Here is a 27,573-nt window from a genome sequence, read left to right on the forward strand (position 1 = left end):
GGGGAAAGTAATTAGCAGACTTCAGCATTAAAATGTTAAAACCTTAGTCCTTCTTTCCACACTTTATTTTACATCGGAACGGGGTGGGGGGTTAAGAGAATGAACAAAATGGAAAATAAATGACTTGCAAAGACCTTAGTACCTGAAAGCCGGCGCGGTGGGAACGGGCAGCTTTTTACTGCTCTGTGACGAATGGTGGTGGTGGTGGTTAGCTGGTTTAAATTCCAGCAACTATTTAGCAGCATATTTCCTTACGAATCTATAAGAACTGCCAGCGACGAAAAGAAAGTGATTTGTAGGAGAAAACCGAAATCATCGTTAGCCCCTTCCGATCGAGCACAGATTTAGCTAAACGGGCTGAAGCCTGCAGAATGTTTCTTTACAATTTTTAATGTTTTACAAAATCTTCGAGGATTTGTTTGTTGTTCACGCCTTTTTTTTTTTTAATTTTTATTTTCTTCCACTCTAAGCGACCCGCTAGGTTTTACCGTTTGCATCTTGCGACGGGAAGGGCGGCGGATGTTTGGGACCGCGCGCCCCGTCGGAAGGACCTGCGCGCGCGGATCCACCGCGCGCTGAGTCCGCGTCCCCGCCACCCGCGCTTCCCGAAGCCGGAGGTCCGGGCGCACGGTGCGGGGCCCGGCCCGCGCGGTGGCCGCTCCCGAGGCTGCGCCGTCGGGCCGTCGGGCCGGCGGGCGGGGCGGGGGCGCGCAGTGGGCCGGGACCGCTGGCCGCCCCGAGCCGGCGAGCCCGTCGCGCAGCCCCGCTGCAGTGGTGGCAGATCAAAGGCTGCCCCGTGTCCCCGCGGAGCCCGGACAATCCCGCGCCTTTGTGCGCTGTTGCTAGGAGCCCGAGAAACTAAGAGAAAGTGTCAGGAGCATGTTAATCAGACTCGTTACAGTGCAACAATAACGTCTCTCTCGGGTCTCCCAGGCCCCCGCGCACCCCCGCCGCACCCCGTGCACAGGCCCGACACCTGCGCGGGGTCCTCGCGCCCGCCCCGGGGACCCGCCGGCCCCTGTGCCCTCCTCCGAGGTCGGCGCCGCGGCCGGGCGCCGGGACGAGGCCCTTGGGGGCCCTGCCTAGCGCCAGGCACATCCCTGGGTCCAGGGGTCCCTGACTGAAGCCCAGAGCCCTGAGCCTGCCCAGCGCGGAGCCCATCCCTAACCGGGGGACCCTTGGCCGATCGGGGACCCCTTGCTTTTCAATCATTGCAGGGGGTGGGAGGGACTGCCCTCTTATTAAGCACGATATTAGAATCAAGAGAAAAAGGAACATTCCCTTTCAGAGAGCTTTTTGGTGACTTGCTTCAAAAGCCTATTTTTTGATTTTCTTATCAGATTCCATAGAGGATACTTTAAATGATAATTCCGAGTTTCTGGAAGAAAAATAACCCAACCTTTGCTAACGGTAAAGATTCCTCATAACTTTTTCGAGAGAATCACCTCATTCATTCTCTTATTCATTCAACAAACACCTCTTGAGCACGACTGGATGCCAGACAGCTAGTCTGAAAGCCGCAGGACTGGTTCTGGACGCACTTTTCTTTTAAAATTAAAATGTCCTTCTGTGAAGTGAAAAAAGGAGTAAAGGCATAAAATACTATCAAATGTCAAAACAAAAAGAACTGCCACTGGCTACTGCAGTGACAGTAACAGGAGAGGTGCGAATGAAGAATCTGTAGCCTTTGAAAAACTACACGCCATATGCTTTGAAAACCAGCCACTTTTTTTTTTCCCCCACCTATTTCATCTCCTTCTCCCTAATTCTTTTGGCCCCTGCGAGTTCAGCCAGGCTGCAGCCCTGACACCAGAGTCCTGCTTGAGGTCTGAGGAACGAAGTCAGCCTTTCCGCGTGTTTGTAAACAGCCTGTCAGATTTGCTAAAAGATCAAACACACTGGGTCTTGGCCCCGTTCTGCCCTTGGCCGGACACCGAGAATTGGAAAGCTGCGCTCAATCTTACGGCCGAATTTGGCCAACTCAGGGTGTTTTTCTCCAATACGAGTTCTTGTTCCGGAATCAGGACAGACATTCAGGAAGGGCAGAGGGGACCAGACTTCTTGGAGTATCACTGCCAAACCCTGAGTCAAAGACAAAGCTTCGCATCACCAGGAAGAACCACCCAGGTTCAGATCACCTGTGCCTACCTATTGACCCAGGGGGGAATCCTGCAACTCCATCAGACTTCTCGGTTGCTCAGAATCCATTTCTCTGTCACACTGTGTGCAGCATGTTGACACAGAGAAAACGGGACATGGTCCCAGAGGTTAGTCTAAGCCCTAGAAGGAACTTCACAGATCCCCTTCATTATATCAGTAAGAGAGTTGATACACTGAACACCAAAAGAAGACCAAACACCGACTATATCCCAACGTTAAAGTATCTAGCTAATTCTGATGTATGGCAGAAACCACCACAATATTGTAAAGCAATTATCTTTCAAGTTAAAAATAAGTACATTTCTTAAAAAAAAAACCTAGCTAAGGAGGTGACCTCAGTGAAAAGAAGGCTGGGTGTTTTCTGTTTTTGTTTTTTGTCTACATAGTGCCACATAGCTGGTTTGGGTTTTGTTTTGACTTGAAACAATGCATCCAGTTGCTTTGGTGATTCAGACGCAGAAAGAGTCCAGAGAAAACTGAACGTTCCATCTGACACAGCTTTGTGGTGTGGAGACTTCCTTCAGAAGACTACCCACTCTAGGCATCTTACTTAATTTTTTTTCTTTTTAATGGGCTCTTTTGGGTTCCATGGAAGGAAGAACATTAAACCAGCATGAACTTCTGGCTTAGAATCTCTGGGAAAACTGTGTTAATAATGCAAACTCCCAAATTTGGAGAGGAACACATCCGTTTCCTCTGTGGAGTTTCCAGGGACTGGAATTCAGGCAGCGGCTTCCAGGGTGGCTCTGTGATGCTCTTCCCAGCGTGGTGCGAGGGAGCACCGGCTACCAGGAGCCTTACCGGCATTCCCACACCAACCCAGCAACATGCTGCCTGCCCCCCGGGGGGCCCTGGCCACTGCGCAGCTGGACTCTGCCTGCCTGGTTTCAGGGCCTGACACTCCAGTGCAAAGGCTGTGCACAAGCCGCCACCCCCGCCTCTCCATGGTACCCAACAACTCCTAACCATTTTGCAAGACGCAGCTTAAAGAGCACTTCTGTGAAGTCTTCCCAGCTCCCCAGAGACAACGTGCTGGCCCTCCCCTGGTTCTCCACTGCACTGGGTCAAGAGCTCTGATGTAATACTTTGTGTGCTGGGGTGGCTGGGTGTCCCCGAAACAGCGTGGGGCGCTGAACAAAGGACACTGCCACGCATGTCAAGATCCCACTCCTCCTCATTGCTCAGCCCCCTGCACCCCCGTAAGAGCTCACTAAAGATGTTTTCACTAAAAGTAGGCCCTGAGACCTCAGTTTCCTCCATCAGACATCCTGCCTCCCAGATGAGTACAAATATTGGCCCTTCCAGTGGACTTGCTCAAGGTCACACAGCTGGCAAAACCAAGAATTCGACCACAGTCTGGAAATGAAATCGCAGAACCACACGGGTGCACAACCGTGAACCCCCCGTTATGCTCCCCACAAAGGAAGCGCCAGAGGAGTTTTTTGAAGCAACGAGAACATAGCTGAAGCCTCTTTTTCAACAGCTGCCTCCCTCAGAGACACTGCCTGACCCTGGCGAGGGTGTGCGAGATCCTCACAGTTCAAACAGCCAGGGAGCCCTGCCGCCACACAAGCCCCTCCTCCAGGTAGGCTTCGTGCCCCCCTCCCCGAGACCCTCCCAGACTAAAGAGCCCTGCACACATTTTGCCAGGATGGCCCCCTGGGAGGACTGGTGCAATGGATGGATGATGTTGTGGGAGGTATCAGGAAAGGGGTTCCAGGAGAGGGCTGAAGGAGCTGGACCTGGACCCAAGGATGGGGTCTCCTCTTGGCCGCCCCCTACTCCTGCAGCATCCCCCCGTGGCCCCCGCCCTTCTGTGCATCACCTTGCATTCCATCCAGCCCCTCCATCCACTGTTCTCCTTCTATTTCCCTTTTCCTTATAATTTTTGACCTTCCTTCTTCTTCTTGCAAATTCGCAAACCAAAAAATAATGAATGTAGGGAAGAAAACAAAAGTGGGTAAAAATTAATTTTTTCAATGACGTGTCTGTGTTTGGGAAGTAGCAAGTCGAGGGTTCTTAAGCTGTGAACTCCCCCTCTAGGACCCTCTGTGGTCCTTCATTTACTGTGAACTTGGCAGGGGGGAGTTTATTGGCCCATTTCACTGCAGAGAGCCGGAGTGCAGAGGAGAGCTAATACCATACTTTGGAAATCCATGGAGAAATGTCAGTGAGGCTGCTAATCACTCAGTAAACTAAACACTGCTGCCAAAGCTGCTATTTCTCACGTCCAGCATTTTGACTGTGCCGTCTTAAAGCAGGGCCAACATTCAGATTCTCATTAAGCGAACCAGAAGATGCGGGTCTGGCAAACTGGTTACTCGTTCTTTATGTTTCAGGAGACGTCATGTGAGTGTGCAACCTGCAACTCACGTGGGAACCCAGAAGGCTGCTTACGAATAACAGGGTTTAAAGAGATAAAAATCTGCTTTCTATCCCATTCTTAACTTTATTTCTTCAGAGGAGGACATTAACAGAAAGGTAACAGTAAATGATTATTTATAAAAACAGGTATTTTCAAATTATGATAAACATTCCACTTTGGATGACTGAGGGTGGAATCCCCCCAAATCATTTTTTTTTCACAACTTGGCTTTGCAAAGAGCTTTGTGAAAAGCAGTCCATCTTTGCATCATCTAAGGAATTTTAAATTGTGACATATATTTATGAGACTATTTCAGGCGAATATTTTCAAAATAAGTAGCAAATAAATGGGTCATGAATTTGCATGCACTGCCTCTGAAAATGAGCACATTTGAAAACAGTTGGCTCCAAAGGCACCACTGGCCTTTTCCCTTCCTTCTCAGAGAGCATATGTCTTGCATTAGTACTCAGAAAAGAGCGTGTTTCCATAGCCTCCAGTGCTGCGTTAATAAAAATCGTGATGATTTTAGGACTGCACCTTCATTTTTTGAATTTTCAAAACTTGTCCCTTTTTGCTCTTTTATTTTCTTTCAACAAAACAAAGACTGGAGAACCCCTTTAAGAAATTTTATACATTCCCACAGAGTCTCAGTTTGTTGACCTTCAGGCCACAGAGTAAAACCTTCCTTTTAAGTCAAGCATTCCCCATTGGGAAGCGCTCCAGCTTTTTCTTTTTATGAGGAATTTTAACTGCTGGACTTAATTTAATTATTGTATTTTGTGCATACACCCAGAAGCCCCAGGGCATGAGCTTTACTTTTTTTCAAAACTTTCAAATGAATATCTTTAGAAATGCACATTTCTGATGGTAACCTTCCTTCTTCACTTGTATTTCTGATCTAAATACCAGACTTGGATGGTTCTGTTTCCTGCCTTATTCATGGAGAGGCTTCAATGTCACATGTTTTTGCAACAGACACTCTTCTCCAGTAGACACGGAATATGGTCATTTGTGTCCTGAACTTGGGACCCCAGACTTCATAGCAAGAAAATAAAAACCATCTCCAGTTGAACTACATTTGAAAACTTGATGGTTCTGGGGACATAGTCTTCAATGAAAAGGGTTCCTAGTTTGAAACCAGGAGCATGCTGGCCCCATGGTTGCAGTTTGCCACCATCTCTAGTTTCTGTGACATAGTCCCCGATGTCAGCTGCTCCTCCCAGGTCTCTCTCTCTCTTTCTCTCTCTCTCTCTCTCTCTCTCTCTCTCTCTCTCTCACACACACACACACACACAAACACACGGAGTTGTCATCTCAAGCTACCGGCAAAGATTGAATATCTTCATTTCTCCTCTCTTATCCATAAAGTTTCACTTGAGCCTTCTGATTTCCACTTGGAAACACTTTGACCACATTCTGACTCTCAAAGACAAAAAATCCTTTTTTTTTTTTGGTGTTGACTTAAAACTCATATAGGAATATTGGAATCTGGAACAAACATAAACTTGCCAGATTCATAAGCTCCACCCAAAATATTTCATGAGGGTTGGACCACTTATTAAGTAAGTTTCATTTTAGGATTTCTGAGACCTCTGAATTTAGGAAGATGTTTTGAAGCAGAATTATCTGCTACGTGAATCTGATTCTCTTATTTATTATGACTTAAAATTGTAGAAATCACAGCATTTTGGTGCCAAAGAAGGACTTTTAAGATCACCTTAGCCAAAGATCTGGACCCTGGCACATATTAGAATTATCAGGTGAACATTTAGTAAATACCCCAGTTGAACCCATCATTTTGCAGGTTAAAAAGAGAAACAACCAAACAAAACTCTGAAAGACACAATATGGTTTTTACATTAGAGGTCTAAGGTACCATATTGTAACATGATTTGGCAACTCCTGGCTATGCTAAACTTTAAAAAGTAAACTTAGGTCTCCGTAACTACATTTTGGGCCACACCGCTTGAACAGTAGTTTACTGATTCTTCCCATGATATACTTTGGAATTTTATCCACATGCACATCCCTGACTGGTCACAGAATAGGTTGGAATGGTCACAGCCTTGAGATGTCTCCCTTTAACTTTTGAAATAAGGTACACTTGTATGGATGTCTGCCCTTCCTGTGAACTCACTTAAGTTGGCTCTTTTCAGTGGCAGTGTCATGCTCCATGACTGATAGTCTCGAACTTATTTTTTATGTAAAATATCTCGGCAAAAGCAGTATTTCTCCCAGTGTCATCTGATGATCTCAAAACACTCGAACCATAGAACTTTACAACATACCGGTTTTATAAAAACAGAAGCAAAGGGACATCCCAGGGCCCCTCGAAGGCAGACGTGAGCTTAGCTGTCACCTCTGATGGCCCCAAGAGAGCAAGGGAAACCACACTGAAAGCAAGGGCTCCTTCTAGGAAAAAGTCTCAGCTGGGGTCTCCCTGGCCCTTTGAGCCAGCTTGGCCAATGCTGGCCCTCACCCCGCCTCCCCCAAGTACAGTACCCCCTCACCCTTCCCACACGGTAGCTGCCTCCTATTCCCCTTCCCCATGCATCGGAGGTGGCATGCTTGCAGGTCACCAAGGGAAAAGGGGCGCTCCAGTCATTTGGACTAAAGGGCCAAGGACCTCCCAGGAGAGATCCAGGGAGCTTTGATCTCAATTATTTGCCTTGGGCTGAAAGACCTCTATTGGGACACTCCTCAAGGATCCTAATAAGGCCAGGACCTGGGATCCCAGATGCAAACCTTTTTTTCTTTTTTTTTTTTTTAAATGAAAGGAATGCCGAGATGCAATGATTAAAGCTATAGAGTTACAGGGAGATGGCACGCTAATATGTGGCATACCTACATAGTATACGCTCATTAATTCACTCCTCCGGCAGATATTAATTGAGCTTCTACGGTGTGCCTGCAGTAAGTGATGTCACTGTGTCACTGATGGGCTCAGAGGGTCATCCTGAGGCTGGCCCCAAGGCCCCCGAGTCCAATAGATCCTTCAGAGTGAAAGAACGTGGGTGGTTAAAGCCTTTCTCATTCTGGTTCCCCAGCCCCCATCCTGTTCTAATTACTCTTCCTTATCCTTTACAACAAACGTGCACCAAGATCGCAGCTCCAGGCCTGAGACCGAAAAATAAGCAAGAAATCAAGAGTATCTTAGAGGTAGATTCTCATGCAATCATAAAAAAAGAATGTTTATGAAAAGATTTTTAAAACATTTAATGACAAGAACTGCTGAAACATTTGCCCTTGCTTGGTTATTTCACTTTCTGCCCCTTTACACTTTTCTATACTTTTCAAATTGGCTACAGTGAACTCGTGTCATTGTGATAGCCAAGAAATACGATGAATGATAAAATTGTGGTTGTTTAGTCGCCTCAGTCGTGTCTGACTCTTGTGACCCCATGGACTGTAGCCTGGCAGGCTCCTCTGTCCATGGAATTTCCCAGGCAAGAATACTGGAGTGGGTTGCCATTTCCTTCTCCAGGGGATCTTCCCAAGCCAGGGATTGAACCCAAGTCTCCTGTGCTGGCAGGAGGATTCTTTACCATCTGAGCCACCAGGGAAGCCCAAATGTGGGATTTGGGGTTTTTCCTTATTTTCTAAAATGGATCTAAGTTTTGTAAACAGAAAAATGTTTGTTACCATTTAATTTTGTTGTTTTAAGTAAGGATGACTAGAGGTGAGCAAAATAAATCTAGACAAAAATCAGAATTTGTTTTTTGTTTCCCACTCGAAGCTAGTGGGATCACAGTTCCCAGACCAGGGATTGAACCCAGGCCCCCACTCTATGCTGTGGAACCATGGAATCCTAACCACTGGACTTCCAGGGAAGGCCCCAAAATCAAAATTTGGATGAGAGTGAAAGTTCATTGTTATTACAAGAGTAGTCAGAAACTGAACCAGAGAAAATCTAGAACAATAATATAAGTTTTTTGACTGTTGCTGCTAAGTTGCTTCAGTCGTGTCCAACTCTGTGCAACCCCATAGACGGCAGCCCACCAGGCTCCCCTGCCCCCTGGATTCTCCAGGCAAGAACACTGGAGTGGGTTGCCATTTCCTTCTCCAATGCATGAAAGTGAAGTCGCTCAGTCATGTCAGACTCTTCGAGATCCCACGGACTGCAGCCCACCAGGCTCCTCTGTCCATGGGATTCTCCAGGTAAAAACACTGGAGTGGGGTGCCATTGCCTTCTCCAAGTTTTTTGACTAGCAAACTAAATCATTTTTTGAGTGCAAACCTCCAAGGCTAAAACCTGCCAAGGCTGGTGGCAGTGTAACTAGGTATAGTCCTCCTGGAAAATATCTGGCAATATGTATCCACAGACTTACTGTTACTTACTTATTCCTTTTACCTCTGGATCTGGGAAAGTCTGTGATCCTAAATATAGAAAAAGCCTCATTCACAAACACAACTCACAGTTGTATCATTTAAATTAGAGAAGTATGGAAACCATGATGGAATACTAAGCAGCCACTTAAAACTTGTGTTTCTGAATAAAATAAAGAAAAGCTTCATCTACCAACAGATACCAAGCTGTGCATGTAGAGTCTGGAGCTGAACTGTCTGACTTCTATCTACTTCTTACATTTGAGGAACCTTGGGCAAGAAACTAGCCTCTCTGTGCCTCAGTTTTATTCTCTGTGAAATGGGGGTAACATCTCATAGGATGGTTATGAGACTTAACTGAAAAGATGAGTACCTGACACATGGTATGCCCTCAACAAGTGTTAGCTGTTATTATTATTACAATGTGATTTCGTGTGTGTATAGTCGCTGAGTCGTGTCTGACTCCAGGCGAGATATACTGGAGTGGGTTGCCATTTCCTTCTCCAAAGGTGTTAACAAGAAATCGCAACAGAAGAAAATTCACCAAAATGTTAGCAATTACTGTGTCTGGAGGTAGAGCCTATTGCTGATTTTCATTTTGACTTCTTTTTACATTTTTGTGTTTCCAAATTTTTCATGAAATATATATAAAAAATTTTAAAAAGCAAGTTGGAGCTAATTATAAACAGAATCTATGAAACACCGCTTTTGATGGTACTGTGGTCACCTAGAAGGCCCTGGGTAGAGAGACCCTGGCAGGAAATTTTCATACGATCTAAAGCCTCCTGCTGCCAGGATGTGGGCACTGGGAGGATGGGCTCAGCTGCGGCCAGTCATGGACCGTGCCCAGGACTGGCATGAGAGGAACCTGATCCCCACCCCCCACCCCCGCCTTGGCTACCTACTCCTGGTGGGTCCTGAAGAAAGCCTGCTCCTTTTCCATTAGGAGGATCTTAATGGCATTAGCAGCCTCAGAGAACTGGAAAAGTGGGTCAAGAGAATGTTTGAGATACTGCGGGAGGAAAAGCGGCCCGGAACGCCGCTCCTTTCCAGCTGTCCACCCTCGGAATTCCCTCTCCCGGGGGGAGGGCCTGTCTGCTCTGTTTACACACCTGGACCTGGTGCGAGGGGCGGTCTGCACGGTGGCTCCCAGACCATTTGTGGAATCATTCCTGCTTCCAGGCGGCAGGCCACAGGCAAGCCTTCAAAGAAATCCCAGAAGCCAAGTGCACTCTCTGTCATCACTTAATAAGGCTTGAAGCTTTTCATATAACAAAAGGGGATGACGCGGTTCCCCCTTGCCTTGTGGGAACCCAATCACTCTTGCGCCGGCTCTACACCAAAAGGGCTCGCTCTTACCTTTAAACATGAGATCTGACTAACAGTGGGCTACCAGGGCTGCTGGTCCGTAAAAGAGGAAGTAAACAGCTGTTGGCGACTTGACTTCATCACACAGTATGCAAAGGAAGGAACTGCAAGTTGCTGTGACAGATAATCTAGTATTATTTTTGGCAAAATGCACAAACGTGTCAACGTTAAGGAATGTCTGCATCATTTTTTTTAATATCTGTTCTTGCGAGGTTGGAATTAAGCCACAGAGACAGAAATTTCTTCTATTTTGTTCATTCCTAGCACTAAGCATGATGCTTGTTCTTAGTCACCTTTTGTTGAATGAGCTAATGGATTGATGAACAAATGAGAGAGGGTCTCCTCTCTACTGTGTTAGATCATGGGGACAGAGAAAGAAATAACTCACAGTCCCACCCCCAGAAGCTCACTCTAGTGGTGGAACCAGACACACTAATAGAAAATGACTCAAATACAAAATGACTGATTCCCCAAATCATACCACTAATAGTAGACTTGTTTCAGCTCCTCCTGTGTGTCAGATACTTATACACAGTAAAATGTCATCCTAAAACAAATTTAAAAAAATAAAGGGATATCCCCAGCAGTCCAGCGGTTAAGACTCTACCTCCTACTGCGAGGGTTCAATCTTTGGTCAGGGAACTTCGATCCTGCACACTGCAAAGTGTGGGGAAAAAAGAAATTAAATTAAATATGATCCGTTCCTTCAAAATTCACAGTCCATTCTGGAAAACAAACATGAAGCATAGAAGGCACAATACCACAAGGAAAGCAAAACAGAAATGTGGACTCAGTTGATTTAATCATGCAGACTGGCATCAGACTACTTGAGTTCACAAAGCTATGTGACCGTGGACAAGTTGCTTAGCTCCTCTGGGCTTTAGCTCTCCCATTTGTAAAATGAGGTTAATACTAGAACCTATCTTTTAGGGTTGTTATGAAGAGTAAATGAGTTAACGTCTGTAAAGCTCAGGATTTTTTTATAAGCCAGCTTGTACTAAGTACAATATAAATAAATATGAGATAAATTAAACTTCCCTGTGTTCTGTGAATTTTAAATTCTCATTAAGAACTCTGTTTGACTTTCTCTTTGTGTATGCCTGATGACTCTCCCCTACTAGGACTTGTGATGCGGTGTAACTCCAAAACCGTGGACTCGCTCAGGTTAATCAGGGAAGGAGACGTAAGATTCCTGTTTGTGGAAGATGATAAGCATTTAAAGTGAAGTTGCTCAGTCGTGTCTGACTCTTTGTGACCCCATGGACCGTAGTCTACCAGGCTCCTCCGTCCATGGGATTTTCTAGGTAAGAGTACAGGAGTGGGTTGCCGTGGCCTCTTCCAGGGAATCTTCCCAACCCAGGGATCGCACCCAGGTCTCCTGCATTGTAGGCAGACACTTTACCATCTGAGCCACCTGGGAAGCCTGAATAAGCATTTAACCAAAAGAAGAATATTCTCAAAGCCAAGAAACATCTAAGTGCGGGTTGCAAATGCTTTCTAAATAACTACTACTCCCCCTCCCTTGGTCCAGGGCAGACATGGCTAATCAACCTCAGAATCCTTTCCAACTGAGTCCAGATGCAGGCTCAGCACTGCTTCCAAACAGGGCCCAGGAAGGGACTGCTAACCAGGGCCTGTCGTGTGTCTCTACCTCTGCCTCTCTGGCCTAAACCTTACCTTTGGATCAGCCTCAGGGTCCTTTTTCTCACTGAACATACTGGGTGCCCTCCTGTCCCCCAGAGCCATGGCATGACTGCCCTTCTCCTAGGACTGAAGCCTGGATCCCACAGTGACCTGCCTGCCCCCACTCCTGAGAGAGCACCACTGTTGCTGTTGTTCAGTCACCAAGTCTTGTCTGACTCTTTGCAGCCCCGTGGTCTGCAGCACACCAAGATTCCCTGTCCTTCACTCTCTCCCAGGAGAGAGTGTCCATTGAGTCAAACTCATGTGCTTTGAGTCAGTGATGCTATCTAACCATCTGATCCTCTGTTGTCCCCTTCTCCTCCTGCCCTCAATCTCTCCCAGCTTCAGGGTCTTTTCCAATGAGTTGGCTTTTTGCATCAAGTGGCCAAAGTATTGCAGCTTTAGCTTCAGCATCAGCCATGAAATTAAAAGATGCTTGCTCCTTGGAAGAAAACCTATGACAAACCTAGACAGCGTATTAAAAAGCAGAGACATCACTTTGCTGACAAAGGTCCGTCTAGTCAAAGCTATGCTTTTCCAAGTCATGTATGGATGTGAGAGTTGGCCCATAATGAAGGCTGAGCACTAAAAATTGATGCTTTTGAGAGTCCCTTAGACAGCAAGATCAAACCAGTCATTCCTAAAAGAAGTCAACCATGAATATTCACTGGAAGGACTAATGCTGAAGCTGAAGCGCCACTATTCTTGGCACTTGATCACCAGTGGGGCCGGCTCTGTTAATACTTGGCCCTCCCTGTGCGTCCATGGTCACTGGCTGACTCTGACTGCAGCCAAGCAAGTCACTTACCCCTTCTCTGAGCCACCAGCTCCTTCTAGGTAAACATACCCTCCCTCAGGTTGCTGTGAGGCTTGAAAGTGATCATGTGTGTAAGTGACGCCGGCTCTCTGTCAAAAGTAAATGCCATCTTCCCACCGGCCACACACAGCGCCTTCGTGACTTCACCCCCAGGGTCCCGCACAAAACAGGGCTGGGGGCTTCTGTCCAAGCCACCAGTGTCCCCACTCAACAGAACTGTCAGACCCAGGGATCAAAGCCGCATCTCGTGTGCCTCCTGCATTGCAGGTGCGTTCTTCCCCAACATGGGAAGCCCTAAAAAATGTTAGTCCCTCAGTCGTGTCCAACTCTTTGTGACCCCATGGACTGGAGCCCGTCAGACTCCTCCGTCTACAGGATTTTCCAGGCAAGAATACTGGAGTGGGTTGTCCTTCCCTTCTCCAGGGCATCTTCCTGACCCAGGGATCGAACCTGGGTCGCCTGCACTGCAGGCAGATTCTTTACTGTCTGAGCCACCAGGGAAGGCCCTAATTCAGACCAAGTCCCTCTATTTAGGAGCCTCTCTCATTACCTCCTCCAACTAGACCTCAGTATGGATGACTCAGCGATGAGCTCCTGTCTCGGCTACGAGGGTCCTTTGCACTACCTGGATGCAATCTCAAAAACGACAGAATCATCTCTGTTTGTTTCCAAGGCGAACCATTCAATATCACAGTAGTCCAAGCCTATACCTCTACCAGTAACACTGAAGAAGCTGAAGTTGAATGGTTCTATGAAGACCTACAAGACCTTTTAGAACTAACACCCAAAAAAGATGTCCTTTTCATTATAGGGGACTGGAATGCAAAAGTAGGAAGTCAAGAAACACCTGGAGTAACAGGCAAATTTGGCCTGGGAGTACAGAATGAAGCAGGGCAAAGGCTAATAGAGTTTTGCCAAGAGAACACACTGGTCATAGCAAACACCCTCTTCCAACAACACAAGAGAAGACTGTACACATGGGCCTCACCAGATGGTCAACACCAAAATCAAATTGATTATATTCTTTGCAGCCAAAGATGGAGAAGCTCTATACAGTCAGCAAAAACAAGACCAGGAGCTGACTGTGCCTCAGATCATGAACTCCTTATTGCCAAATTCAGATTTAAACTGAAGGAAGTGGGGAAAACTATTAGACCATTCAGGTACAACCTAAATCAAATCCCTTCTGATTATACAGTGGAAGTGAGAAATAGATTTAAGGGACTAGATCTGATAGAATGCCTGATGAACTATGGATGGAGGTTCGTGACATTGTACAAGAGACAGGGATCAAGACCATCCCCAAGAAAAAAGAATGCAAAAAAGCAAAATGGCTGTCTTAGGAGGCCTTACAAATAGCTGTGAAAAGAAGAGAAGTGAAAAGCAAAGGAGAAAAGGAAAGATATAAGCATCTGAATACAGAGTTCCAAAGAATAGCAAGAAGGGATAAGAAAGCCTTCCTCAGCGATCAATGCAAAGAAATAGAGGAAAACAACAGAATGGAGAAGACTAGAGATCTCTTCAAGAAAATTAGAGATACCAAGGGAACATTTCAGGCAAAGATGGGCTCAATAAAGGACAGAAATGGTATGGACCTAACAGAAGCAGAAGATACTAAGAAGAGGTGGAAAGAATACACAGAAGAACTGTACAAAAAAGATCTTACGACCCAGATAATCATGATGGTGTGATCACTCACCGAGAGCCAGACATCCTGGAACGTGAAGTCAAGTGGGCCTTAGAAAGCATCACTATGAACAAAGCTAGTGGAGGTGATGGCATTCCAGTTGAGCTATTTCAAATCCTGAAAGATGATGCTGTGAAAGTGCTGCACTCAATATGCCACCAAATTTGGAAAACTCAGCAGTGGCCATAGGACTGGAAAAGGTCAGTTTTCATTGAATCCCAAAGAAAGGCAATGCCAAAGAATGCTCAAACTACCGCACAACTGCACTCATCTCACATGCTAGTAAAGTAATGCTCAAAATTCTCCAAGCCAGGCTTCAGCAATACGTGAACCGTGAACTTCCAGATGTTCAAGCCGGTTTTAGAAAAGGCAGAGGAACCAGAGATTAAATTGCCAACATCTGCTGGATCATCAAAAGAGCAAGAGAGTTCCAGAAAAACATCTATTTCTGCTTTATTGACTATGCCAAAACCTTTGACTGTATGGATCACAATAAACTGTGGAAAATTCTGAAAGAGATGAGAATACCAGACCACCTGACCTGCCTCTTGAAAAACCTATATGCAGGTCAGGAAGCAACAGTTAGAACTGGACATGGAACAACAGACTGCTTCCAAATAGGAAAAGGAGTACGTCAAGACTGTATACTGTCACCCTGCTTATTTAACTTCTATGCAGAGTATATCATGAGAAACGCTGGGCTGGAAGAAGCACAAGCTGGAATCAAGATTGCCGGGAGAAATATCAGTAACCTCAGATATGCAGATGACACCACGCTTATGGCAGAAAGTGAAGAACTAAAGAGCCTCTCGATGAAAGTGAAAGAGGAGAGTGAAAAAGTTGGCTTAAAGCTCAATACTCAGAAAACTTAAGATCATGGCATCTGGTCCCATCACTTCATGGGAAATAGATGGGGAAACAGTGGAAACAGTGTCAGGCTTTATTTTGGGGGGGTTCCAAAATCACTGCAGATGGTGACTGCAGCCATGAAATTAAAAGATGCTTACTCCTTGGAAGGAAAGTTATGACCAACCTAGACAGCATATTAAGAAGTAGAGACGTTACTTTGTCAACAAAGGTCTGTCTAGTCAAGGCTATGGTTTTTCCAGTGGTCATGTATGGATGTGAGAGTTGGACTGTGAAGAAAGCTGAGCGCCAAATAATTAATGCTTTTAAACTGTGGTGTTGGAGAAGACTCTGAGAGTCCCTTGGACTGCAAGGAGATTCAACCAGTCCATCCTAAAGGAGATCAGTCCTGGGTGTTCATTGGAAGGACTGATGTTGAAGCTAAAACTCCAATACTTTGGCCACCTCATGCGAAGAGCTGACTCATCTGAAAAGACCCTCATGCTGGGAAAGATTGAGGGCAGGAGGAGAAGGGGACGATAGAGGATGAGATGGTTGGATGGCATCACCGACTCAATGGACATGAGTTTGGGTTAACTCCGGGAGTTGGTGATGGACAGGGAGGCCTGGTGTGTCAAAAAGAGTAGGACACGACTGAGTGACTGAACTGAACTGAACTTCCCTGTGATGCTCAGCCTCTGGCCATTTCCATCTCCTGCCTCCCCCACTCTGCCTCCTCCGACTCTTACCAAGAGTCCTACCAAGTATGTGTGTGACATTCCCCCACCCCACTCCATCACACAGGGTCTCCTCCGGTCCCACCCTCAAATCCAAAATACCAGCCTTGACCCCCTAGGACGCACCCAGCATTCTGGTCCAGCGAGGGAATCAGGAGCCCGCACCCCTGACCCTTCACCCCATACCCACCACTCTTGCTGGGCTCATCCTCAGAGGCAGCTCCTCCAGTGCCCTTCTCTTAAAGGCTCCATCAACATTTTCAATTGAAGCTTCTGTTCAGTTTACAAGTCAACTAGGAAACACAATGAGCCCAGGTGGAAAGCTACCTTTTAGCAGGGAGCAACTCAGCCCAGAGAGGACTCAGAGAGGCCACGCGGCCTTAAAATCTCGGCCAACTTAATATCTACATTAACCACAGATTTGCGTGGGGAGCAGCCGCTTCTTTTAATTGCTCTGAATAAATCTTCTGGGTGATTTTCAGAAAGATGTGGCCTGCAGCAGCACCAGCCCGTATTACCAAGAAGTACTTTGGGGGTATTGTGTGCTGAGAAAGGCGTTACATCAATTGAAACTCCTTTTTTGCTTGGAGCCGAGTCCTGAAAGTTCATGCAGTGAGAAACACTTCTCGCTGTGCACAAACTGTGAATTGTATATAAAATTAAATTTTCTGATTAAAATCTGCATTGTTGGGTCTCCTGCTGCCTGCCACCATTTCGCCGAAATCAGATACTATTTGTGGTAATGGCAACGAGGGAAACCTGTTATCATTGATTGTAAACTGGCTTCACTCCTACGGCTTAAAAATCTGGAGAGCTTTAGTGTGCAAACATTGCATTTTCCGTACAAATATTACTGAGCCGAGTTTTACTACTGATTCATCAGCCAGGGTGCCAGCAGGTTTGCAGCCCGACCCCGACAGCCTTAAATCTCCTGCTCACCCAGCCGTGGGCTGCAGGCAGGCTCCGAGAGGTGGGAGGTGCCCGCAGGAGGGTGAGATAGGCATCCAGAAACTTCTGCTGGGGTTTTATTAGGATTTTTTATGTGGACCATTTTAAAAATTCTTTATTGTTACAATATCGCTTCTTCTTTTTTTTTGTTTTTAATGTTTTGGATTTGGGGCCATGAGGCATGTGGGATCCTAGCTCCCTGACCAGGGATTGAACCCACACCCCCAGCCCTGGAAGGCAAAGACTCAACCACTGGACCAGCAGGGAAGTTATCCCCCTCCTTTTTTTTTTTTTGAGATTTTTTTTTTGTCTGTTGTTTCTTAATTTTTAAAATACCTTTCATGTCAAAATCTCAACCACTGGACCAGCAGGGAAGTCCCCCACTCCTTTTTTTTTTTTTTTTTGGTCTGTTGTTCTTTAATTTTTAAAATACCTTTCTTGGGAATTCCCTGGCAGTTCAGTGGTTAGAGATCAGAGGTTTTCACTGCCAGGACAAGGGTTTGATCCCTGGTTCGGGGGAACTAAGATCCCTCAACCCTGGTCAAAGAAAACAAAAATCAATAAAAGAAAAGCAAAAAGAAAAAAAATTTAAATCTTTCTTTACAAGGGCATTGTTATTTGAGACAGGAAGGAAGATAGAGGAAAAAATGGGGCCTAGGAAGATTAGAATTTAAGAGCCCACTCTCCCCCTACCCCTGGCTGAGGAAACTGACAGAATCGCCTTTTATGGATTTACCTACCTCCACGCCCCCCCTCAGCCCCTCTCCCTCCACCGCCAACCTCCAAGCCTCCGTTCTGAGAATCAGCCTCACAGAAATCAACTACAGTTCTGCACAGCATCACCGATAGTGGGGTGCAGGCTAATAACTTTTGTTTGACACATGCAGAATCTGAAACCAAAAAACAAAGATGGTTTTTTCCTTAGAAGATGTGCCCTCGGAATTAGAACCCTGAGAGCTGGTTTTCAATTCACAAGTGAACGCTCCCCAGAAGTCAAGATCGGCCAGGTGCACTGAAATATTTTTTATTGCTTTCCAACCATTAGAATAGATTGTTCCTCTGTTTCATTTTGTAAATCATTTTGTGGCATGGGTAATACAAAATAGCTTTGACTTACAAATGAAGACACGGTCATGGCAAGGGGAGGATTTAGCAAAATGATTGATCCAATTCGGTATATCTCATATTTTGACAAAACAAAGCCAAAACGAACTGATTTCTTAAGGAACAACCCAGTCTGAAAACAGTGAGCCTCACCAAATCTTTGTTTGTAGAAAAGATCATGAAGGTTACTGGCAAAGCCAGGGTTATAGAAGCTGTTTAGTTGCTCCATGTCCCACTCTTTGCCACCCCATGGACTGCAAGATGCCAGGCTTCCCTGTCCTTCACAATCTCCTGGAATTTGCTCAAACTCATGTCCATTGAGTCAAAGATGCCCTCCAACCATCTCACCTTCTGTCGTCCCTTTCTCCTGCCCTCAATCTTTCCCAGCATCAGGGTCTTTTCTGACAAGTGGGCTCTTCTAATTAGGTGGCCAAAGTAGTGGAGTCACTTCCTGAGGGGGGAAATGCAAGGGAAGTGAGTTGAGGTGAAGGGGTACTCAAAGAGCCCAAGTTCAAAGGTGAAATGAGTAGGATCCCATGCACACCCCACGTGGGCTCAGAGTGTCCTTTTGCAGCTGCTTTGCCCTAACAGTCAACCCTAGGCATTCATATGCATCCATCTAAGCTGTTCCACCTGTGAGGGAAATACCTCGGGGAGGTTGAAACAGGAAGTGCCCAGTAGGGTTCCTGACCCAATCCATGCCCCCCCTTATCTGTGTTCCTACAGATAAGAGTTTGGGGAGACCACTATTATTATGCGTACTTCTCTTTCCATTGCATAGTTGCATAATGATTCAATAAATTGAAATAATTTGCAAATCTATGAATTAACTATCTTTGGAAATGATTCCTTTGGGTTTCTTTTCTCCCTCTAAACCTCCCTTGTGTTTTCTAGTCTTTCGCAGTTTCCTTGACTCTAGTTAGCACCAACCTGAGTTTCTTACACAGTCGTTGTTTAGTCGCTGCGTGACATCTGACTCTTTGTGATCCCATCAGCTGCAGCACGCAAGGCTTTCCTGTCCTTCACTATCTCCTGGAGTTTGCTCAGATTCATGTCCACTGAGTCGGTGATGCCATCCAACCATCTCATCCTCTGTCACTGCCTTCTCCTCCCCTCAGTCTTTCCCGGCATCAGGGTCTTCTCCAATGAGTTGGCTCTTCACATCAGGTGGCCAAAGTATTGGAGCTTCAGCTTCAGTCCTTCCAATGGACACCCAGGACTGATCTACTTTAGGATGGACTGGTTGGTTCTCCTTGCAGTCCAAGAGACTCTCAAGCGTCTTCTCCAGCACCACAGTTCAAAAGCATCAATTCTTCAGTGCTCAGTGCTTTATGGTCCAACTCTCACATCTGTATATGACTACTAGGAAAAGCCATAGCTTTGACTATATGGACCTTTGTGGTAAAGTGATGGCTCTGCTTTTTCATACACTGTCTAGGTTTATCATAGTTTTCCTTCCAAGGAGCATGCATCTTCTGGTAATCTCCAAGGGATGGAAATCTCGGTTTCAATCAAGGGAGAGATGGGTCCTCAGACAGGCATCTACAATTCTGATGGATGGCCACCACCCAGTTTTCTTCCCCCATTGGTTCTCCAAAGAGAAAAGCCAGGTCCTATTGGCCCATGAACCTCCTTCTCCATCTCAGATCACAAAGGCTCCAGGTTGATCAGGCCAATAGCCCAAAATCACTCTCTTTCTCAGCCAGTATGGGGAGCTGAAAACCTGTCACTCACCAGCAAGAAGAGGTGGGATCCATGTCCGGTTCATGCCCCTTCCTCTCTCCCCATTCCCTCACCTCCCCACCCCTCCCTCTTGCTCTTGGTATGGAGTGTCTTCTCTCCATTTTCCTTCTACTTCTTGTCCCCTTCGAGTTCTAGCTCTTTCTTTGGGGTTGGCAGACACCAGAGGGCAACATAATCTCACCTACTTGTCAGTTCTTTCATTTCACCAGTAGAGGGAAGAGTTTGAGAGAACCTGCAAGAACTAGGAGGTGCGTGGAAATGATTGAAACATGGAATTAGCTGGTGCAACACAACTGCTCTCTCAAAGGCATCTCGTGCCAAGGCATTCTGTTCCCGTTGGTAAATAATCTGTTATAAAACTGTTGCAATGCATATTAACTCACCAGAGCACGACACTGGCAAAATTTCCCTCCAGGCTACATTTTGCAAGGAGACAACTTTTCACGTGATGTGAAACCTGAGATTAAACTAACAGAAGTCATGCATTATTCAAGGTAAAGCTGACCCTCCATGCCTTCCTCACCACTTAGCCTTTTGAGATCTGGCTTTTGTTTTGTCCCTGAAATAATTGGTAGGGCATTTAGCCCTGAATGGCTTGTTTTGAGTACTTGTTGTGGTAGGACTCTAGGTGTTTGAGGGTGCATAGCCCTGAGCTGGGCAAGTGAAGCCGAGTCACTCAGAACAATTGATCACAAACCAAGCAGTATAGCCTCTAGGGCCAGGGCCAGCCCATTCCCCCATGCATATTCAGAGAATTCGAAAAGGTTCCTTTGGAAAATAGTTTGGAAGGATTCTGAAATGAAAGTTGTGCCTCTGCACTGACCGTTTACCAAATAATCACCCTGACCAAGTTAGCACTAATACCTTTAGAAAGTGGACAACATGGAGCTCAGCAATCTGCTCAACCATTGCAATCTGCTCAATTGTTTGGATCTAATTACCTAGACTGGATATTTTCTGCTTGGTGTCCCCAACCTTTGAACCATTTCCAAAGCAAGAGCTTTACAGACAGGGTCTTTGAAAACCCTTTTAGGTAGAGTTTGTGGTTTTGTCCTTCTTTAGATGGTTTTTTTTTTAATCCGAGTGTTTTTCCGAGTTTATCCACATGACTTTGCCTCCATTTCTTCATTAACATCCTTTCTTTAGTTACCCAAAGGGAGGATTCTTATCCTGAATTCCAGAAGTGGACTTGAGCACTTCATGAAGCCCTTGAAATTGTGAGTAAAATTCTATGTGTTTGTACATGATGGAGGGCTTCCCAGGTGGCGCTAGTGGTAAAGAATTCACCTTCCAACGCAGCAGACATAAGAGAGTTGGGTTCAATCCCTGGGTTGGGAAGATCCTCTGGAGGAGGGCATGGCAACCCACTCCAGTATTCTTGCCTGGAGAATCCCATGGAGAGAGGCACCTAGTGGACTGCAGTCCATGGGGTTGCAGAGTCGGACACGACTGAAGCGACTTGGCATGCATGCACGTACGTAATGGTTTTTCTGGGATGAGGGTCCATAAACTTCATCAGATTCTCAAAGGGCTCCATGAGTTCCATTCTGCAATCATGATGTTCACTGAGCCAGAATTTTCCCAGTCAGTGTGCAAGAATGGGTTCCAGGTGTGTGCTTGAACCTCTGATCTCCTCAACCCTTAGGCGACCCTTAGCTTCCCAGGTGGTCATCTCCTGCCAAGAGCTGCCCGGTTGCCATAAAAATATTATCTTCTTGGGACTTCCTGGTACTCCAGTGGTTAAGACCCTGTGCTTCCGGTGCAGAGGGGCATGGCTTCCATGCCTGGTCTGGGAACTAAGATCCTGTATGCCTCGCAGTGCAGCCAAAAAAACTTTGAAAAATAATTGATAAATAATACTATTTTCTCTGTGTGCCACCATTAATAAAGGATGGGAAGCACTACCATAAACTTCTCGCTTTTATCTCATCCACCATCTTTGCTCTGGGTATCTCTTCATTCATCTCCATGGTCTGAATTATCTAGAGGGAAACCTGTCATCGCTTCAGCCACCTGTGGTATAATCTGCATTTTGTGTACTTTGCCAGGAAAGAAAGTGGTGTGGTTGTCCCCTCTTCCTGAAAACAGCCCCACCCCCACCCACCCCCACCCTCTCGCCCCAGCTACTACAGCTTGGAATGTGCCTTGCCAGCCACAGGGCAGGAAAACCGCCTCATTCCCCCATTTCCTGGGCAATTCCTTTGCTAATCCCAGGCACCTGCCCCTTTCCTGCAGTAGCTTGTCCGTGTGTCCAGAAGCATTTCTATGCCAGCTCCCTAAGTGGCTCCCAGCTTCATTACCAATATTCCTCAAAAGTGCTCTCATGCAAAGATTCTAGCCAACCAAGAAGGACATTCAAATCTTACACGGAACCCACATACAGCCAAAGACTCAAACATAACAAACAGGGCAGGCAAATCCCTAGGACTCCTGGCTGACACAGCATTCCTGAAATAGGGTGACCGTCCAAGCCCTCCCCTGCCTAGTCCAAAACACACAAAATTCCTCCTGTTCCACGACCAGACTAACCCACGGTCACTCTCATTATGGCATGTTCAGATCACATTATTTTCCTATCACTAAAGTTACCATTTTGGTAAACTGAAGAAGCATGCCATTCACTTAGATTTAATTTCTGATTCAGATTTTCATCTGAATGACTTCCACAAAATTTGGTCATGTCTGCTGCACTTCCCCAAAATGTTAATCCCCTAATTCTTAAATATTCTTCTAGCCCACCTCGAATTTCCATTGAGAGAAGGAGACTGTCTTGCCTCCTTTCTTCCAGTTAGCCAAGCTGACAGCCCAAAATGGCAACGACAGTTTCTAACATCTTCAAGACTCTCTTCCTCGTTTCTTGCCTGAACCACCGAATCTAGACACATCCCTTACCCTTAACTTTCATGTCAATACATTTCAAAAATGTCTTAGTTCTCAGAGGAAAGAAATTGCTGCTACCGCATTAGGAACTGTTAAGTGCCTGTTTCTTAAATATGTAAGTGTAGTGTTACTGACGGGAGGTCACTTAGGATAAAGCGAGGAATGTTTAAGTAAGGCGGATCCCGGAGCCACGGTGGCATCCACACACTGCCACCAGCCCACAGCCCCAAGGTGTGGGGACTTCACTCTGCTCCCCAAGAAAATCACAAGCCCACAGAGAAGTCTTTTCTTCAAACCCACCACCGCTAATTCTAAAATAAATTATTTAGAATATTTCCAACTGTAGTTAGAAGGCTTCCCCCACTGGGTGCTCTGGGCCAGACTGTCACACAGCACGGTTCACGAATATTTATACTAAGATGAGCTACTTCCTTCTTAATCAAACTGACAACCGGACTGAATTCAGGATCCCTTTACTTGAAGACAGTAATCCGGCGTAAATCCTTTAAGAAAGCAGTCGTATCACTTTTCCATGTATTTTAGAAGCAGGGAAATATTTGAATAAATGCCTGAAAATCAGCGGTCTTTTTTAAAACCTATTTTTTTTAAGACAATATCAGGAGTTAAAAAAACTTAGTGATGGATCCCTAAAATAAAAAAACATAGAAAAGTTCACTTTTTCTTTTTAAGAATAAAATAACATGTAGATATACAAAATGCCAAAAAATAGTTTGAATCTTGATTTTAACTTATTTATTGAGTTGAAGAAAATGAAATGCTTTGCTCCTGTCTGCAGCCATTATAACAGTGGGTTTACTAGCTATAAAGTGTATACTTTTTTTTTCTTTTTTTACTTTTGTTTGCTTTTTAAAATTTTTGTTCTTCTAAGTGTGTACTAACTTTTGAAGGGAGAGATGAATACACTTGGAGGGAAAAATATATTTTTTGATTGCTCATGAGTTTAAAGTATAATGTTTTTTTTTAAAGTATAATGTTTTAACATGTTTTCTTTTTGATCAATCAAAGAGCTAAAGCTTCTTTCACATATATTTCTGTTGTTCGACCATTTCTAAGTAAATATTAATAAGAAGTACTTTCTACTTGATACTAACAAGTTTTTTCGATGTAAGATTCTTCAAGTTCTTTGAGCATCAGTTTGTTAATCCCCAACAGTCCCAGGATAGAGCAATGATAGGAAAACAGGTAACCCAACTGCTGTCCCCTGAGATCCCGCGTAAGAAAGGGGGACCTGGAACCCTGGCTGGTGGCCTTTCATTTTCTGATGTAGTTCTCTCTTAAAACATAAAAGCACCATAGGAAAATTAAGGAGAGAAACTTAAATTCCATATATACAATAGCAAGGTAGGCTCTGGACTCTGACACCTTTCAAACCCCAATTATTTGATACTGCAGCCAAGATGAGTGAGCTGGGGTCACCTCCTCTTTGAAGCCTTGCCTGGGCCATCCCCCCAATCGTTTCTGCCTCCCCTGCCCAGGCCGTGTACAATCTTCACGGCAGCACCTGGGACACTTAAACTGTCCACATCCGCTGGCTTCTACGTTTACGTCCCTGGCCACACACCAGACTCCTCAACAGGAGGGGAAATGCCTCCATCACCTGCGTGTCCACTGACTGCCACGGCCACACGACCAAGAACGCGCTCTTAAACGTGGAAAGGACAGAATCTTGCGTTCTCCAAAATCTTCCTTTTATTCTCTAAACCCCACTTGGCACATTTAGCCTGAAGCTACTTGCGATCTCGAACAAAGATGAATCAAGCCTTTTAGATTTTCTAGTTAAGCTCCAGCTGCTGAGAAATGTGGGGACTAAAACTCAAAGTGGGAGGGAGCTGGCAAGTGGAGGCATGAATGGGGGTGCATTTCAGGACAGGATGGAAAGAAGATGAACAGGAGACAAGATTCCAAAGAGGTCCCAGAGAGAGTGAGTGTGCTGGTTCTGGATGAAGCCGCACACGAGTTCTGACGCTGACAGGAGAGAGGACACGTCCCCATTCAGCCACTGACCCAGGAACAGAGGAGCTGGCCCTAGGCTGTCCCCAGACCTTCCCTGCCTCGCCAGATTGCCTGGTTTCCAGCTTCAGATCGTCTCCCTGCCTTTCCGCAACAGGATGGCCCCGGCCTGCCTTCCCAGGACTCCGTGCCCGGTACCAGCCATCCAGGGTGCTCACACGGACCAGCGGGCCACTCCTCCCAGCACCTCGTCTCCATGTCAACGGGTAACCTTCCTGCTGGGGACATCAGGCACCACACCAAGCTGATGAAGACCACCTTTGAGGCCGGATGGACATATTGATGCCCATAAAATCCCACTGCCAAGGTGGGCCACTGGTCTCCAAATGGGGCCTGCCCCAGAGAAAGCTAAGAATTTAGTGAGCTGAGATCGCTCGGTCCGACACGCTCAAACCGCTAGTGCCTTAAAGGAGGGGTAGTTCTGAAACATTCAGCACATGCCAGGCACTGGGCCGGTCAGACCTTCTGTTTACAGACTGACTCTTTAAGGATGCCGTGAAAATCATTCCTCCACAATGAGATGCCACTTCCCACCCATTAGGATAGAAATTATTTTTTTAAAAAGAAAAGAAAAAACAGAGAATAAGTATTGGTGAGGAATAGTAAAGTTAGAACATGTGTGCACTGTTGGTAGGAAAGTAAAAATGGTACAACTACTACGGAAAACATTATGATAGTTTTTTTAAAAATAAAACATAGAATGACTATGTGCTGTGCTTAGTCGCTCAGTCGTGTCTGACTCTCTGCGACCCCATGGACTGTAGCCCACCAGGCTCCTCTGTCCATGTGATTTCCCAGACAAGAACGCTGGAGCAGGTTGCCATTTCCTTCTCCAGGGGATCTTCCTGACCCAAGGATCAAACCCACGTCTCCTGCACTGGTAGGCGGATTCTTTACCACTGAGCCACCAGGGAAGTCCCACGTGTCACATAGTGTGGCCAAAACATTTTTTTAAAAAAAGAAAAGAAATTTCAAAAACAAGCGGTTAAAATGGTAAAATTTGTGTTCTGTATATTTTACTGTGGTACAATTAAAAAAAAAAAAATCAACCTCTTTCCTGCCAATCCTGAAGCCCATGCTGACCCATCCATGCATCCCACAAAGTAACCTTCTGGGGCTCAAACCCCCACCCACAGCCTCGCCCTGTCCCTGGCCTGCTTCACACGGGCCTGGGAACCCTCGGCTCCCAGCCTGGGGCTGCTGCGTCTTCTCCCCAGTGTCTGAACCTGTGCTTCCACCACTGACCTCGAGTGCCTCGGCCTTCCGCCTTTCTGTGGGCTGTGCTTGTGCTGGAGCTCCTGCAGCCCCTCTCCAAGAAAACAAACCAAGAATAAACCTTACACTCCCCCAAGAGGGATAAGGGAACAAAAGGAACATCAAAAATCAACTTCCATCTTCATTTTTAGAAACACTCTACTATCCAACCAGTCCATCCTGAAGGAGATCAGCCCTGGGATTTCTTTGGAAGGAATGATGCTGAGGCTGAAACTCCAGTACTTTGGCCCCTCATGTGAAGAGGTGACTCATTGGAAAAGACTTTGATGCTGGGAGGGATTGGGGGCAGGAGGAGAAGGGGACGACAGAGGATGAGATGGCTAGATGGCATCACGGACTCAATGGACGTGAGTCTGAGTGAACTCTGGGAGATGGTGACAGAAAGGGAGGCCTGGCGTGCTGCGATTCATGGGGTCGCAAAGAGTCGGACACGAAAACTGAACTGATACATTAAGTGCTGATCACATGAGTCGAGTACTGTGCTAAATGTTCTGTTAATCATGTCATTTTTTTTTTCTTTTGGCTGAGCTGTAGCTCGTACGGCCTTAGTTCCCCCACCAGGGATCAACTGCAGGGAATTTCCAATCATGTCATTTTACTTTTTTTTGATGAGTTGCACTATATCTGGGTCTTAGTTCCCTTAGTGGGGATTGAACCCATGTCCCTTGCAATGGAAACTGGGAATCTTAACCATGGGGACGCCAGGGAAGCTCCTCCCCTAATCACGTCATTTAATTCACACAACAGTCTAACAAGTTAGTTCTTCTTGCCGCCATTTTCCCCATTTTACAGAAGAAAAAGCTGAGGCTTGGGGATGCTAAGTAATTTGCCCAAGGGCCCAAAGCAGGAGAGACTCAAGTTTAGGATCTGACACTGTACGGATTCCCAGTTCGTGTTCAGTGTTTAGAACACAGTTCGTGTTTAGAAAAAGAATCCTTTTCTAAACCTCAGTCCTGGATGGCACCATCTTGATTCCCCCCACTCCCACCCGAGGTCAATATTTAGGGGAAAGGAGAAAATGTTTGCTACACTCTGACCGCTGCTCACCTCTGAAAAAGAGTGACAAAGGCCGGATGTCAGCTCCAGGCCCCACTGGGTGTAAAAAACAGTAAGAAAAATCCCCACATGACTGGATCATAATAGCCCATTCTAGAAAATTCCAAGACCTGAGGTTCAAAGCAGACTATTTCTGAGTTTTTTAAACAACAGCTCCGTCGGCCTGCTAGCTTCAAACTCGAGCATCTAATTTGAGATCCTGCGAAAGCCTGTTAGGAGGAGTTCCATCTAAAAACTTCCAGCACAATCATACTCTGGCCTTTCCCGAACACAGATCCACAGGACCAGGCTGCACCGAGGTGTGTTTAATTTGGAATTTGATAGCTGCCTAAATTTCAAGATCTCCTGTGGGTGCCGCACACAAAGAGTCCTCCACGGCCACTGGCAGAAATGCTTAGGAAAACAATCCTCCCGGTTGCTGGAGTCACCGTCACCATTTTGACTCCCCACCTCCCTGGCACGGAAGAGGCTGTTGTGACTTGAATTACAGGGGCCCGTGGGGACTACCTGCGGTCCAAATGCGCGTGTGACAATGGACACTCCTCCG

At 46.0% G+C, this 27,573-nt stretch overlaps 1 protein-coding gene across 5 annotated transcripts in view; it reads left to right on the plus strand.

Annotated features, from left to right (window-relative positions):
- CLYBL (citramalyl-CoA lyase) overlaps positions 1–25,400 on the plus strand; it is a 253,550-nt gene extending 228,150 nt beyond the window's left edge. Inside the window, exons 9-11 of one of the 5 annotated variants that reach the window (XR_011259517.1) lie at positions 11,341–11,523; positions 20,931–21,001; positions 24,793–25,400. The gene's annotated coding sequence lies outside the window, so the exon portion shown is untranslated. Of the gene's footprint in view, positions 1–1,340; positions 7,657–11,340; positions 11,524–13,282; positions 14,108–20,930; positions 21,002–24,792 lie in introns of those variants that run through there. The other 4 variants (XR_011259518.1, XR_011259519.1, XR_011259515.1 and 1 more) reach the window with 4 other exon arrangements.
- Positions 25,401–27,573: the final 2,173 nt, after the last annotated feature.

The sequence above is a fragment of the Ovis canadensis genome, chromosome 10, assembly GCF_042477335.2.
Source record: "Ovis canadensis isolate MfBH-ARS-UI-01 breed Bighorn chromosome 10, ARS-UI_OviCan_v2, whole genome shotgun sequence".
In the NCBI taxonomy this organism is placed as follows: Eukaryota; Metazoa; Chordata; class Mammalia; order Artiodactyla; family Bovidae; genus Ovis; species Ovis canadensis.